This window comes from Lutra lutra, chromosome 13, assembly GCF_902655055.1.
Source record: "Lutra lutra chromosome 13, mLutLut1.2, whole genome shotgun sequence".
In the NCBI taxonomy this organism is placed as follows: Eukaryota; Metazoa; Chordata; class Mammalia; order Carnivora; family Mustelidae; genus Lutra; species Lutra lutra.
Window position 1 is genome coordinate 11,059,220 of NC_062290.1, and position 17,401 is coordinate 11,076,620.

The 17,401-nt window shown below is 40.9% G+C and overlaps 1 non-coding gene across 1 annotated transcript; it reads right to left on the bottom strand.

Annotated features, from left to right (window-relative positions):
• Window positions 1–17,016: 17,016 nt before the first annotated feature.
• Window positions 17,017–17,119, bottom strand: LOC125084137 (U6 spliceosomal RNA). Its single transcript, XR_007122496.1, has one exon. It is a non-coding gene; the product is annotated as a U6 spliceosomal RNA (small nuclear RNA).
• Between the last annotated feature and the right edge of the window lie 282 nt (window positions 17,120–17,401).

Genomic DNA, 17,401 nt, shown 5'->3' on the forward strand with positions numbered 1-17,401 from the left:
CTTCAAGAACAATAAAGTACTGTTGGACCCATGGACATACAGCCTGGAAACAGAGATCTGAAGAACACCAGGGGCACATAGTGCAGAGGCTAGTCACTCATCTCAGAGAATGAACTGGCCAGTGCCATTTCACTCCCCTATCCCTCAGCATCAGCATAGGACCACCAGCAGGAACCAACACAGCACCAACACTCACTACCTAACTTGATTACACTGAGCCTGCCCCCTGTGCTCCAGTGGAACCACCCATGGTAGTCACACTTGCCTCAATCCCAGCATGGAGGGGATCCCCTCCCCCAGAAGATGAGCCCCAAACCTCCACTCACTGGACATCTCTTGACCAGAGACTTCTGCAAGGCCTTGGTTCCAGCAGCAGTAGTGGTAGGTCTCATTTTACAAAAAGAGCACACCTTGTTAAAATGTGTCACATTCAGGCCAGGGGAAAAAACACTGCCCGCAACAGGCAAAAAGAACCTCTGCAGATGACTGGCCTGAAAGATAAAGCAGCTGGTACACAAGAGCAGAGCTGAGGCAGCATACATTAGAGACATTCCTGGAAGCACCCTGGTAACAGGGCCCTGGGCAACGGGACACTACGTGGCAAAGCACTAGAGGATCTCTTCTTCATAAGGCCATCACCCTCAAGAACAGGAGATATAGATGACTTTCCAAACACACAGAAACAGGCAAAATGAAAATACAGAAGAATTTGCCTCATGAAAGAACAGGACGATGGCAGAGCCAGAGATCTAGGCAAAACAGATGTAAGTCACATGCCTGATGGAGAATTTAAAGCAGTGATCATAACGATACTCACTAGACTTGAAAAAGAGTAGAAGATAACAGTGAGACCATTAACACAGAGATAAGGAATAATGAAGCAGAGATTAAATGAGAAACACACATGATGGAATAAACAGCAGGCTAGAAGAAGCAGAGGAACAAATTAATATCCTAGGAGACAGACTAATAGAAAGTAATCAAGCTGAATAGAAGAGAGAAAAAAGAATTACGTGAAACAAAAATACACATAGGGAACTCTGACTCCATCAAACATAGTAATGTTTGTATCATAGGAATACCAGAAAAATAAGAGAGAAAAGGTGGTGGGAAATCTGAGGAAGTAGTATTTGAAAACTTCTCTAATATGGGGAAGGAAACAGATATCCAGATCCAGGAGGCACAGAGCACACCCTCCCAATAAAATGTACAAAAGCAAATCCACAACAAGAGACATTATAATGAAAATGGCAAAATATAGTGATAAAGAAAAAAATTTTTAAAGCAGCCAAACAAAAGTAAACCATTACATGTAAGGGAAACCCCATAAGGCTATCTGATGATTTTTCAGCAGAAACTTTCCAAGACAGAAGGGACTGGCATGATATATTCAAAGTGCTCAATAGGAAAAATCTGCAGCCAAGAATACTCTATATAGTAAGGCTATCATTCAGAATATGAGAGATAAAGAGCTTCCCAAACAAAAACTAAAGGAGTTCATGACCACTAAACCAGCCCAGCAAGAAATATTAAAGGGGATTCCTTGGGTGAAAAGGCCAAATTGATAGTATGAAGAGAAGAAACACAAAAGCAATAGAAGTGAGTATTTCTGGAAAAAAAAGATCAGTCAAGGAACTCAAAAAATAAAAGGTTCTAAAATAGGATACCATTTACCTAAAATGTCAGGAGGAGAGGAATAAAGAATGGGCTCAAACTTAAGTGACCATCAACTTAATACAGCCTACTGAATGTAGAAGATGTTATATACAAATTTAATGATAATCACAAGGAACAAAGGGAAAGAAATCCAAATATGTCACTTAAGACCAGCAAACCATGAAAAAGAGAAAATAAAGGATGAGAGTTAATCTTCCATAACAACTGCAAAACAATAAAATGGCAATAAATACACATTTACCAATAATTACTTTGACTAGAAAGGGACTAATGCTCCAATCAGAAGGGGGAGAAATCAGAGAGAGAGATGAACCATGAGAGACTACGGACCCTGGGAAACAAACTGAGCATTTCAGAGGGGAGGGAGGTGTGGTAAAGGGGTAGCAGGGTGACAGGTATTAAGAAGGGCATGTGTTGTGATGAGCACTGGGTGTTATGCATAAATGATGAATTGCTGAACACCACATCAAAGACTAACGATGCACTATACAGTGGCTAAATGAACATAATAGGGAAAAATTGCTCCAATCAAGACATAGGGTGACAAAATGGACTAAAAAACAAGACCCAAGAACTCCCAGTGGCTCAATCACTAAAACGTGCAACTCTTGATCTGGGGGCTGTGAGTTTGAGCCCCATGCTGAGTGTAGAGAGTATTTTTTTTTAATTAAGGAAAAACAAAAAACAAAACAAAAAACCAAGACCCATCCATCTATACACTGCCTTGAAGAGACTCTTTAGACCTAAAGACACCTACAGATTGAAAGTGAGGAGAATGGAGAGACATTTATCATACAAATGGATGGCGAAGGAAAACTAGACTAGCAGTACTTATATCAGACAAAATAGACTTTAAAGCCAACTAAAAAGAGACAAAGAAGGACACTACATAATCATAAAGGGAACAATCCAACAGGAAGATATAACAACTGTAAGTATCTATGCACCCAACACAGAAGCACCTAAATACACGAAACAGTTAATGACCAACATCAAGAAACTAATTATAATAATACAGTATAAATAGAGGACTTAAAAAACCCCCACTTATATGAATGGACAGATCATCTAACCAGAAAATCAACAAGGAAACAACAGACTTGAATGATATACTGGATCAGAAGGATTTAATAGCCATATTCAGAATAGTCCATTGTAAAACAGCAAAGCACACCTCAAACACCTCAAGTACACCTTGAACATTCTCCAGAGTAGATCACATATTAGGCCAGAAAACACACCTCAACAAATTTAAAAAGATCTAAGTCAGGGTGCCTAGGTGACATAGTCGGTTAAGCTACCCAATCCTAGTTTTGGCTCAGGTTGTGATCTCAGGGTCAGGAAATAGAGCCCCACCTTGGGCTCCATGCTCAGCATGGAGTCTGCTTGGGACTCTCTCCCTCTCCCCCTCACCCTCACTACACTCAGTTTTAATAAAAATAAATAAATAAATCATTTTTTAAAAAAAGGATCTAAGCCATACCATCTTCGCTTTTCAGACCACAATGCTACAAAACTAGAAGTCAACCATAAGAAAAAAATCTTAAAAGGCCACAAATATATGGAGGTTAAAGAACCTGCTACTAAACAATGAGTGGGTCAACCAGGAAATAAAAGAAGAAATTAAAAGAGTACATGGAAACAAATGAAAATGAAAACAGGGGCGCCTGGGTGGCTCAGTTTTAAGCCTCTGCCTTCAGCTCAGGTCATGATCCCAGGGTCCTGGGATCGACCCCTGCATAGGCCCTTCTACTCAATGGGAAGCCTGCTTCTCCCTCTCCCACTCCCCCTGCCTCTGTTCCCTTTCTCACTGTGTCTCTCTGTCCAAAAAAAAAAAGGGGGGGGGGCCTGGGTGGCTCAGTGGGTTAAGCCGCTGCCTTCGGCTCAGGTCATGATCTCAGGGTCCTGGGATCGAGCCCTGCATCGGGCTCTCTGCTCAGCAGGGAGCCTGCTTCCTCCTCTCTCTCTACCTGCCTCTCTGCCTGCTTGTGATCTCTCTCTGTCAAATAAATAAATAAAATCTTTAAAAAATAAATAAATAAAATCTTAAAAAAAAATGAAAACACAATAGTTCAAAACCTGTGAGATGCAGCAAAAGCAGTTCTAAGAGCGAAGTATATAAAATATAGGCCTACCTCAAGAAGCAAGAAAAATTTCAAACAATCTAACCTAACACCTAAAGGAGCTAGAAAAGGACAATAAACAAAACCTAAAACCACCAGAAGGAAGTGTATAAATGTATAGAAACTAAAACAAACAAACAAAAACCAATAGAACAGATCCATGAAACCAGGAGCTCTCTGAAAAAAAAAAATCAGTAAAATTTATAAACCCCTAGACAGACATATCAAGAAAAAAATAGAAAGGGTCCAAATAAAAATCACAAACAATAAGGGAGAAATATCAACACCACAGAAATATAAATAATTATAAGAGAATATAATGAAAAAATTGTATGCCAACAAATGGACAACCTAGAAGAAATGGGTACATTCCTACAAACATATCAACTACCAAAATTCAAACAGGAAAAAATAGAAAACTTTAACAGACTGATTACCAGCAATGACATTGAATCAATAATTTTAAAACTCCCAAGAAACAAAAGTCCAGGACCATATGGCTTCACAGGTGAATTCTACCCAACATTTAAAGAAGATTTATAATCTTCTCAAAGTATTCCCAAAAAATAGAAAAGGAAGGAAAACTTCCAAATTTATTCCATGAAGCCAGCATTACCCTGATCCCAAAACCAGATAAAGACACCACAAACACAAAAAAAGGAGAAGTACAGGCCAGTATCTCTGATGAACACAGATACTAAAATATTAGCAAACAATACAATAATGCATTTAAAAAATCATTCACCATGATCAAATTGGATTTATTCCTGGGTGGTAAGGGTGGTTCAATATTCCCAAATCAGCCAATGTGATATGGCATATCGCAAGAGAAAGGATAAAAGCCATATGATTCTTTCAATTGATGCAGAAAAAGTATTTGACAAAGTACAACATCCATTCATGATAAAAACACTCAACACAGTAGGTTTAGAAGGAACATACCTCAATGTAATAAAGGTCATTCATATATGAAAAACCCACACCAACATCATCTTCAGTGGGGAAAAACTGAGAGCCTTTCCCAAGTCAGAAACAAAAGAAGGAAGTCCACTCCCATCACTTTTATTCAACATAGAGTTAAAAGTCCTAGTCACAGCAATTAGACAACAGAAAGAAACAAAAGGCATCCAAATAGTGAAAGTTTGACTTCTTTCTTACCATTTGTGGGTGACATGATACTGTACTTAGAAAACCCTAAAGACGCTACCCAAAAAACTGCTAGAACTGATGAGTGAATTTAGTAAAGTCAAAGGGTACAATATCAACGTACAGAATTCTGCTGTGTTTCTACACACCTATAATGAAGCAGCAGAAAGATAAGTTAAGAAAGCAATCCCGGGGCACCTGGGTGGCTCAGTGTGTTAAGGCCTCTGCCTTCGGCTCAGGTCATGACTCCAGGGTCCTGGGATCGAGCCCCGCATGGGGTTTTCTGCTCAGCAAGGAGCCTGCTTCCCCCTCTCTGCCTACTTGTGATCTCTGTCAAATAAATGAATAAAATCTTTAAAAAAAATAAAATAAAAAAGAATAAAAACAGGGGTGCCTGGGTGGCTCAGTGGGTGAAGCCTCTGCCTTCAGCTCAGGTCATGATCTCAGAATCCTGGGATCGAGTCCCGCATCGGGCTCTCTGCTTGGCGGGGAGCCTGCTTCTTCCTCTCTCTCTGCCTGCCTCTCTGCCTGCTTGTAATCTCTGTCAAATAAATAAATAAAATCTTTTTAAAAAAAAGAATAAAAACATTCTGCACAGCAAAGGAAACAGCCAATGAAACTAAAAGGCAACCTATGGAATGGGAGAAGATATTTGCAAATAACATATTTGATAAAGGGTTAGTATCCAAAATACATCAAGAACTTATACAACACCCAAAACACAAACAGTCCAATTTAAAAAATGGGCAGAAGACATGAACACTTCTCCAAAGAAGGCATAGAGATGGCCAACAGACACACGAAAAGATGCTCATCATCACTTTTTAGGGAAATGCAAATCAAAACTACAATGAGTAGGGGCTCAGTCAGTAAAGTGTCTGACTCTTGATTATGGCTCAGGTCATGATCTCAGGGTCCTGAGATCGAGCCCTGCATGGAGCCTGCATAGATTCTCACCCTCCCTCTGCTCCTTTCCCCACCTTCTCTCCCACTCAACAACAACAACAACAACAAAAATAACAACAAACCTATGAGATATCGTCTCATACCTGTCAAAATGGCTAAAATAAACAATAAACAGCAGGTGTTGGGGTGCTGGTGAGGATGTGGAGAAAGGGGAACCCTCTCACACTGTCGGGAACGTAAACTTGATGCAGCCAGTCTGGGAAACAGTATGGAGGTTCCTCAAAAAATTAAAAAATAGAACTACCTTATGACCCACAAATCACACTAGTGGGTATTAATCCAAACACAAAAACACCAATTCAAAGGGATACATGCACCCCAATGTTTATAGCAGCATTGTTTATAATAGCCAAGTATGAAAGCAGCCCAAATGTCTAGTGACTGATGAATGGATAAAGATGTGGCATGTATGTGTGTACACACGTACATACACACACACACACAAATATCATTCAATCATTTAAAAAAAAAAAAGAATTAATGGGGTGCCTGGGTGGCTCAGTGGGTTAAGCCGCTGCCTTCGGCTCAGATCATGATCTCAGGGTCCTGGGATCGAGTCCCACATCGGGCTCTCTGCTCGGCAAGAAGCCTGCTTCCCTCTCTCTCTCTCTCTCTGCCTGCCTCTCCGTCTACTTGTGATCTCTCTCTGTCAAATAAATAAAAATAAAATAAAATTTAAAAAAAAAAGAATTAAATCTTGCTATTTGCAATGACATGGCTGGAGTTAGAAAGCATAGTACTACGTGAAATCAGTCAGAGAAAAAAATAATACCATCCATATGATTTCACTCGTGTAGAATTTAAGAAACAAAATAAGCAAAAGAAAAAAAATGCAGAGAGAGATAAACCCAGAAACAAACTCTTCACTATAGATAACAAACTGATGGTTACTAGAGGGGAGGTGCATGGCTGATTAAACAGGTGATGGGGGTTAAGGAGTGCACGTATTCTGATAAGCAATGGGTAATTAAAATAAAGATGTAAAAATCTTACCTTTATCATGTGACCAGGAAATTCAACTCTTGGTATTTACCTCAGAAAATTGAAAGTTTATGTCCCCATAAAATACACAAAGTCTCTTATCAGTGGTGCTGGGAAACCTGGAGAGCTCCACATAAAAGAATTAAATCACTTTCCTACACCATACACAAAAATAAACTCAAAATCGATCAAAGACCTAAAAGTGAGACCTGAAACCATAAAACTGCTAAATGAAAACAGGCAGACATTGGCCTCAGCAACATTTTTCTAGATAGGACTCCTAGACAAGGACAGCAAAAGCAAACACACTACTGGGACTACACCAAAAGAAAAAGCTTTTGTATAGTTAAGGAAGCCATCTTCAAAACATAAAAGCGACCTACTGAACCAGAGAAGATATTTGCAAATGATACATCTGATAAGGGGTTAGTATCCAAAATACATAAAGAACTTATACAACACACACACAAAAATCCATTTAAAAAATGGGCAGAAGGGAGGGGGGTTGGGAGAGTGGGGGGTGGGGTTATGGATATTGGGGAGGGTGTGTGCTATGGTGAGTGCTGTGAAGTGTGTAGACCGGCGATTTGCAGACCTGTACCCCTGGGGATAAAAATACATGTTTATAAAAAAAAAAAATGGGCAGAAGATAGCCATTTGTATGTCTTCACTGGAGGAAGTGTCTGTTCATATCTTCTGCCCATTTTTTGATATGATTATCTGTTTTGTGTGTGTTGAGTTTGAGAAGTTCTTTATAGATCCTGGATATCAGCCTTTGGTCTGTACTGTCATTTACAAATATTTTCTCCCATTCCATGGGTTGCCTCTTTGTTTTATTGACTGTTTCCTTTGCTGTGCAGAAGCTTTTGATCTTGATGAAGTCCCAAAAGTTCATTTTGCTTTTGTTTTCTTTGCCTTTGGAGACTTATCTTGAAAGAAGTTGCTGTGGCTGATATCGAAGAGGTTACTGCCTATGTTCTCCTCTAGGATTCTGATGGATTCCTGTCTCACGTTGAGGTCTTTTATCCATTTCGAGTTTATCTTTGTGTACAGTGCAAGAGAATGGTCGAGTTTCATTCTTCTACATATAGCCGCCCAGTTTTCCCAGCACCATTTATTGAAGAGACTGTCTTTTTTCCACTGTATATTTTCTCCTGTTTTGTCGAAGATTATTTGACCATAGAGTTGAGGGTCCACATCTGGGCTCTCTACTCTGTTCCACTGGTCTATGTGTCTGTTTTTATGCCAGTACCATGCTGTCTTGGTGATCACAGCTTTGTAGTAAAGCTTGAAATCAGGTAACGTGATGCCGCCAGTTTTATTTTTGTTTTTCAACATTTCCTTAGCAATTCAGGATCTCTTCTGATTCCATACAAATTTTAGGATTATTTGCTCCAGCTCTTTGAAAAATACCAGTGGAATTTTGATCGGAATGGCATTAAAAGTATAGATTGCTCTAGGCAGTATAGACATTTTAACAATGTTTATTCTTCCGATCCAAGAGCATGGAAGACATACAAATGGCAATCAGACACATGAAAAAATGTTCATCATCACTAGTCATCAGGGAGATTCAAATTAAAACCACATTGAGATATCACCTTACACCAGTTAGAATGGCCAAAATTACCAAGACAGGAAACAACATGTGTTGGAGAGGATGTGGAGAAAGGGGAACCTTCTTACACTGTTGGTGGGAATGCAAGTTGGTGCAGCCACTTTGGAGAACAGTGTGGAGATTCCTCAAGAAATTAAAAATAGAATTTCCCTATGACCTTGCAATTGCACTACTGGGTATTTACCCCAAAGATACAGATGTAGTGAAAAGAAGGGCCATCTGTACCCCAATGTTTATAGCAGCAATGGCCACGGTCGCCAAACTGTGGAAAGAACCAAGATGCCCTTCAATGGACGAATGGATAAGGAAGATGTGGTCCATATACACTATGGAGTATTATGCCTCCATCAGAAAGGATGAATACCCAACTTTTGTTTCAACATGGACAGGACTGGACAAGATCATGCTGAGTGAAGTAAGTCAAGCAGAGAGAGTCCATTATCATATGGTTTCACTTATTTGTGGAGCATAACAAATAACATGGAGGACATAGGGAGATGGAGAGGAGAAGGGAGTTGAGGGAAATTGGAAGGGGAGGTGAACCATGAAAGACTATGGACGCTGAAAAACAACCTGAGGGTTTTGAAGGGGTGGGGGGTGGGAGGTTGGGGCAACCAGGTGGTGGGTATTGGGGAGGGCACATATGGCATGGAGCACTGGGTGTGGTGCAAAAACAATGACTACTGTTACGCTGAAAAGAAATTTTTAAAAAAATGGGCAGAAGATCTGAATAGGTATTTTTCCCAGTAGTCATTTTCCCAAGGACCTGCATACAGACGGCCAACAGACACATGAAAAGATGCTCAACATCACTAACCATGAAAATGCAGATCAAAACCACTATGAGCTATCACCTCATGGTTGTCAGAGTAGTTAGAAGCAAAACAAGAAGTAACAAGTGCTGGTGGGGATTTGGAGAAAAAGGAACCTGCATGCACTATAAGAATGTAAATTGGTGGGGCGCCTGTGTGGCTCAGTGGGTTAAAGCCTCTGCCTTCGGCTCAGGTCATGATCCCAGGGTCCTGGGATCGAGCCCCACATCGGGCTCTCTGCTCTGCGGGGAGCCTGCTTCCTCCTCTCTCTCTGCCTGCCTCTCTGCCTACTTGTGATCTCTGTCAAATAAATAAATAAAATCTTAAAAAAAAAAGAATGTAAATTGGTGTGTTCACTGTTGGAAAACACTACAAAAGTTTCTCAAAAAATTAAAAATAGAATACCATACGACCCAGTAATTCCACTCCTGACTATTTACCCAAAGAAAATGAAAACACTAATTTGAAAAGCTATACATACCACTATGTTTACTACAGCATTATTTATAATCATCAAAATATGGAAGCAATTTAAGTGTCCAGAGATAAATGGATAAAGGAAATGTAAATAAATATTTTTTATTCTATATAAAAATATATATGTAATGGAGGGTCACCTGGGTGGTTCAGTCAGTTAAGTGCCAGCCTTCAGCTCAGGTCATGATCCTAGGATCCTGGACTGAGTCCCGCACTGGGCTCCTTGCTTGGCCTGGAGCCTGTTTCTCTGCGTGCTGCTCCCCTGCTTGTGTCCGCTCTGACAAATAAATAAAATAAATAAAATCTTTATATGTGTATAAAGATTTTATATACATGTAAAGATTTTATGTGTGTGTGTTTATATATATACATTTATACATATATAATACATATATAAATTTATACATATATAATACATATATAAATTTATACATATATAATACATATATAAATGTATATGTATAAAGGAATATTACTCAGCCATAAGGAAAAAAATGAGATCTTGCTATTCGCAACAACATGGATGGATGGAGAGGGTATTGTGCTAAGTTAAGTCAGTCAATAAGTGACTTCACTTACGCTAAGTGAATTCAGACAAAGACAAATGATTTGACTTAAATGTAAAATGCAAAAAGAACCACCATCCAACATGCAAAAAGAAGTAGACCATAAAAACCAAGAACTGGTGGTTGTTAGAGGGGAAAGGATGGAGGGATGAGAAACATGGGTAAACGAATAAGAGGTACAAGCCTGCAGTTATGGAACACCCAAGCCAAGGATGAAAGTTGCAGAATATAGATTCTTCTCAAATGCACATGGAACAGTCACCAGGAGAGATCCCATGGTAGGACACACAACGGGTTTCAGCCAGTTTAAGAAGCCCCAAATCACACCAACTATCGTTTCCAACCACAATGGTATGAAACTAAAAATCAACAAGGGAAAAGCTGGAAAATCTACAAATAAATGTGAAAACTAAAAACACACACTTGCATAACCAGTAAGTCTAAGAAGAAATAAAAAGGAAAATTTAAAAAAAATCTCAAAACAGATGGAAATGGGAACACAACATATCAAAACCTAGGGGATTTAAAATCTTTAAAAAAAAAAAAAAAGGGGGGGGGGCGCCTGGGTGGCTCAGTGGGTTAAGCCGCTGCCTTCGGCTCAGGTCATGATCTCGGAGTCCTGGGATCGAGTCCCGCATCGGGCTCTCTGCTCAGCAGGGAGCCTGCTTCCTCCTGTCTCTCTGCCTGCCTCTCTGCCTGCTTGTGATCTCTGTCAAATAAATAAATAAAATCTTTAAAAAAAAAAAAAACACCTAGGGGATGATGCAAAAGCAGAGAATTTTGTAGCAATGAATGAATATATTAAGAAATTAGAAAGATCTTGGAGAGTCACGTCACCAAGACTGTGAAAAGGTCATCCCTGACTCCTCTCCCCCTCACAAGAACTCACAACTATTCATAAACAAGACACCCCTGAGACATCAAGGCGAAGTACCCTCAGAGAGCCAGAAAGACCACAGTAGAGGGGTAGGGGGCATGCCGACCGTACTGCCCCTCCCGCAGGCCAGTGCGGCAGCACGCCATGAGAGTTCCCCTAAGCCTACAGTCCATCCAGTGGGGAAAGAAAGCCCAGGGTTAACTTACAAGTCCCCCAGAATTATGGGTCACTTCTTCAGAGCCCCAACTCCAGTATTACTCCACAAAAATTTGCAGGGGTATGTGCAGAGCTTGACCACTGGCGAACTGATTGTGATGGAGAAAGAGGTAGAAGCTTGCAGCAGCCAGCAGCTGGACCATGGCAGACTGAACTCCTACCTGTGGCACTCCAACAGTCCCAACCCGGAGTTTGGCTCATCTGCAGAACCAAGGTGGTGATGCTGGTCATTGAAAGGACTCAGCAGGATGCAAGTCTGCCTGAGGTGGAACTTTGTCAGGCCTCGAGACTAGTCTGTCCCTGACCATTCAGGAAAGCCGAGTCAAGGCCTGGTCCATTGCTCAGTGTAGCTCCCAGACCCACCGGACCGAAATGGCTGGCAAGAAAGCCCGAAAGCTGCATAGAACAGGAAGGCTGAAGCATGGGATGTGTCAGACAGAAATGACAGTCGCCAGACTAAACCGATCATTCTACGCAGCCACAGAACCTGGGGCCCAGGTCAGCTTAGTCAAAACCACAAACCAAGAGCCTTATCACCTTGAAGCTCTTTGTCCCACTTTTCTTAGAAAGGGAAACTAATTCATAACCCTGCCCCCTGCAGAATACTGCCTTGGACTCACCTGATCAGAGATCTTGACCGGAGCATGTGGGAAGCTGTGTAGCCCACTCCACAGCCTGCTCACAGTGACTCCTGAACAGACAACACAGCCGATGGCTTTCCCTGTCTGCAGGACAAACCCGTGCCCTTGTACGGTTCTGGAATTCAGTGCAGAGTCTCACCTAACTCGGGTCTCCAACCAATGAACCACACAGACCGTGAGCCCCTTCCTGCTGCCCTGATGGGAAAGGGAAGCTAATTCATAGCCCCACCTGCTACTGACTATCATAACTAGTCCCAACAACTAGTAAATGTGACCAGAGAACCCAAGCGACTGCAGGGTCCATCCCACAGGCTTGCTTGGGAAAGGAACAAAGCTAACAGTCCTACCCAACATTTCTCAGCTGCTGGCACCCCTCTTAGAGCTCGGGTAGTGGCCTTGCCCAAAAACAGGGGAGAAGTGGTTAAAATGAAAAGTTTAAGAATTCTATTGTAGCTGTTACCAGTTTAAAATAGTTTTAAGATGTTCTAGGTAGGCTTCACTGTAACCATAAGGGAAAAGCCTCGAATACTTAACATAAAAACATGATAAAAATCCAAAGGAAACAGATTTTAAAAGATAATAAAATCTTACGAAAAAAAAAAAAAAAGAGCAGGTTGGGGCGCCAGGAAACAGATTTTATTTTTTTTTAAAGATTTTATTTATTTGACAGAGACAGAGATCACAAGTAGGCAGAGAGGCAAACAGAGAGAGAGGGGGAAGCAGGCTTTCCACCGAGCAGAAAGCCCGATGCGGGGCTCGATCCCAGGACCCTGAGATCATGACCCGAGCTGAAGGCAGAGGCTTAACCCACTGAGCCACCCAGGCGCCCCAAGGAAACAGATTTTAAAAGATAATAAAATCTTACGGGGGGAAAAAAAAAAAAAAGCAGGTTGGTGGCTCAGTCAGTTAAGCATCTGCCTTCATCTCGGGTCATGATCCTGGGGTCCTGAGAATGAGCCCCACATCAGACTTCTGGTTAGAGGGGAGTCTGCATCTCCCTCTCTCCTGCCCCTCCCCCACTCATCCCCTCCCTTGCTCTACTAAATAAATAAAATCTTAAAGGTTTTATTTATTTGACAGAGAGAGAGAGAGAGACAGGGAAAGAGGGAACACAAGCAGGGGGAGTGGGAGAGGGAGAAGCAGGCTTCCCGCTGAGCACGAAGCCCCATGCAGGACTCGATCCCAGGACCCCAGGATCATGAACCAAGCCAAAGGCAGACACTTAACTGACTGAGCCACCCAGGTGCCCCAAGAAATAAAATCTTAAAAAAAAAAAAAAAAAAGACAGCAGGTTAAGAAACAGGAAGAATGAATCTACACAACAGCCAGAAAATAACAAAATGGTAACAGAGTCCTTATCAATAATCACTTTACTTTACATGTATAATTACTTTATTACTTTACATGTAATCAATAATTACTTTACATGTAAGTAACTTAAATTCTCCAAAAGACGTGGAATGGCTTTATCCTTTAACATTTTAATTCTTATGTGTCAGGGTGTGTAATTTGATTTCATCATGTTTAGGGCTTTCTGTACTTCCTGGACCTGGGTATTTGTTTCCTGCCCCACACTGGGGAAATTTTCAGCTCTTAACCCTTGAGTTTTCTGCCCCTTTTCTTTTTCTTCTCCTTCTAGTACATTGATGAAGGAAATTGAAGATGACACAAACAAATGAAAATATACATCATTCTCCTGTAGTAGAAGAATATTGTTTAAATGTCGTATTACCCCAAGCAGTCTGCAGATTCAATGCAATCCCTATCAAAATACAAATCGCATTTTTCACGGGACCAGAATGAATAATTCTAATCCCCCAAAGACCCTGAGTACCCAAAATAACCCTGAGCAAGTAGAACAAAGCTGAAGGTATCATAATCCCAGATTTCAAGATACACTACAATGCTATAGTAATCAAAATAGTATGGTACAGCCACACAGAAAAAGACACATAGATTAATGAGCAGGATAAGGGGCCAGAAATAACCCATGCTTATATGGTCTATTCATCTATGACAAAGGAGGCAAGTGTACACAATGGAGAAAAGACAGTCTCTTAAATCAATGCTCGGAAAACCGGATAGCTACATGCAAAACAATGAACCTTGACCGCTTTCTTATCCCATACACACCAACTCAGGATGAACTGAAGACCTAAATGTAACACCTGAAGTCAGAACATTCCTAAAAGAAAACAGGCAGTAATCTTTTGTACCTAAGCCTTAGCAACATTTTTCCATTGTCTTCTCAGGCAACAGAAACAAAAGCAACAGTAAACAATTGGAATTACATCAAGCTAAAAAACTTTTCACAGGAAAGAAAAAAACCATAACAAAAAGGCAACCTACTGAGTGGGAGAAGATATTTACAAATAAAATATCCAATAAGGGATTATCAAAACTATTACAACACATCAATATAAAAATGAGATTTTTTTAATGGGCAAAGGATCTGAACAGATGTTTGTCCAAAGAAGACACACTGATGGCCAACAGATACACAAAAAGATGCTCAGTGTCACTAATCATTAGGGAAATGCAAATCAAAAACCACAGGGAGCTATCGCCACACACCTGTGAAGATGGCTAGCGTGAGAGAAAACAAGAAGTGTTGGTGGCAACGTAAGGAAATGGGAGCCTTCTTACATTGTTGGTGGGAATGCAAACTGGGGCAGCCACTAAACAAAACAGCATAGAGTTTCCTCAAAAATTTAAACATAGAAACATGAAGGGTTCCCGGGTGCCTCAGCTGGTAGAGTCTGCCTCTGGCTCAGTTCATGCATGATCCTGAGGTCCTGGGATCAAGCCCTTCATACGACTCTCTGCTCAGAAGGAAGCCTGCTTCTCCCTCTCCTTCTGCCCTCCCCCGCCAGCTCATGTTCTCTCTCAAATAAATAAAATCAAGGAAGGAAGGAAGGAAGAAAGAGAAAGGAGAAGAAAAGGAGAGAGAGGGAGGGAGGAAGGAAGAAAGAAAAAAAACTATGATCCAGCAATTCCACTAATGGGTATGTACCCAAATAAAACAAAAACGCTAATTTGAAAAGATATACACATCCCTATGCTTATTGAAGCAATATTTTTTTATATTTTTCTTTCATTCCTCTCCTTTGTTTTTCTGCTTTGAAAGAGATTTTGAGGGAGGGATGTGTGTACCCTTGTATCAAGTCTTTAAAAGATACACAACAGGGGGCGCCTGAGCAGCTCAGTGGGTTAAAGCCTCTGCCTTTGGCTCAGGTCATGATGTCAGGGTCCTGGGATCGAGCCCCGCATTAGGCTCCCTGCTCAGTGGGGAGTCTGTTTCTCCCTCCCCCACTGTCCCTTCTTGTGTTCCCTCTCTCACTGTGCCTCTTCCTGTCAGATAAATAAATAAAATCTTTTTTAAAAATTTTCTTTGGGGCACCTGGGTGGCTCAGTGGGTTAAAGCCTTTGGCTAAGGTCATGATCCCAGGGTCCTGGGATCGAGCCCCGCATCGGGCTCTCTGCTCGGCGGGGAGCCTGCTTCCTCCTCTCTCTCTGCCTACTTGTGATCTCTGTGTGTCAGGTAGATGGGTAGAATCTTTAAAAAAAAATTTTTTTTTCTTTAAAAATATACACAACTGGTTAGATGATAGACATTGAAAATGGCTTCTGAGGAAAGCAGATTGCCCTTCATGATGTTGGCAGATCTCATCCAGTCAGCTGAAAGCCCAAACAGGAAGACAAGGCTGATGCACCACCCCACCCCCCACCCCAAGGAAGAGGAAACTTCTCCTGCCTGACTTGTATTTGAATTTTTTTGGCCTTTGGACTTGAACTGAAACAGCTCTTCTTAGGTCTCAAGCCAGCTGGTTTTTGGATGAGAACTACACGATCAACTATCCTGGTTTCCAGTTTGCCTACCGCATGTCTTGGGACTTACTACCCTCTATTACTGTGTGAGCCAAGTCTTTTCACGCTGATAGGGAGGCAGACAAGTCCCAATCCATATATCCTGATCTATAAATTTATAAACTCAATTTTATGAGTTTATAAAATTGGATATGGATTGGATATGGATATGGATACCCATCCTACCTAGGTATACAAATATCCATCCTATTGCTTCTCTTTCTCTGGAGAACCCTAATATATGCTGATAAATCAGCTGCATGAAAAGAATAGCTTGCCTTCTGAATGCTGGAGGGAAAAGGTGCTCCCGTTTTCCATTTACATTTTGCCCTGGTCACACCTCACTTTTCTTACACTAATATTTTCTTACACTAATATTTTAATACACTTTCTTACACTAATATTTTCTTACACTAATAATCCCAGTTTCTTTTTTTTAATTTATTAAAATTCAATTATTCAACATGCAGCATATCACTAGTTTCAGAGGTAGAGGTCAGTGATTCATCAACTGCACACAACACCCAGTGCTCATTACATTACGTGCCCTCCTTAGTGCCCATCACCCAGTTACCCCATCCCCCCTCCCCTCCAGCAACCCTCAGTGTTTCCTATAGTTAAGAGTCTCTTATGGTTTGTCTCCCTCTCTGATATTATCTTATTTTAGTTTCCCATCCCTTCCCCTATGATCCTGTTTTGTTTTTTAATTTCCACATATAAGTGAAATCATATGGTAATTGCCTTTTTCTGACTTATTTTGGTTAGTATAGTTCCATCCACTTCATTGCCAATGTAAGATTTCTTTTTCTGGGCGCCTGGGTGGCTCAGTGGGTTAAGCCGCTGCCTTCGGCTCAGGTCATGATCTCAGGGTCCTGGGATCTAGTCCCGCATCGGGCTCTCTGCTCAGCAAGAAGCCTGCTTCCCTCTCTCTCTCTGCTTGTCTCTCTGTCTACTTGTGATCTCTCTCTGTCAAATAAATAAATAAAATCTTTAAAAAAAAAAAAAGATTTCTTTTTCTAATGGCTGAGTAATATTCCATCGTATATATAAAAATTATGGAATGCTTCACAAATGTGGATGTCATCCCTGTGCAGGGTCTATGCTCATCTTCTCTGTATCATTCCAGTTGTAGTATATGTGCTGCCAGAGCAGTATTTTAAATACTAAGATACGGAAGTAACCTAAGGGTCATCAATGAATGAATGCAGGGGTCCCCTGGCTGGCTCAGTCAGTAGAGCATGCAACTCTGTCTTGGGATTGTCAGTTCAAGCCCTAATTTGGGCAAAGAGCTTACTTTAAAAAAAAAAAAAAAAAGATGAATACACACAGAAAATGTGGTAATAATACAATGACACATTATTCAACCACAAAAAAACAATGAAAGTTGCCATTTGCGACAATATGGACGGATCTAGTGGGTATTATGCTAAGTGA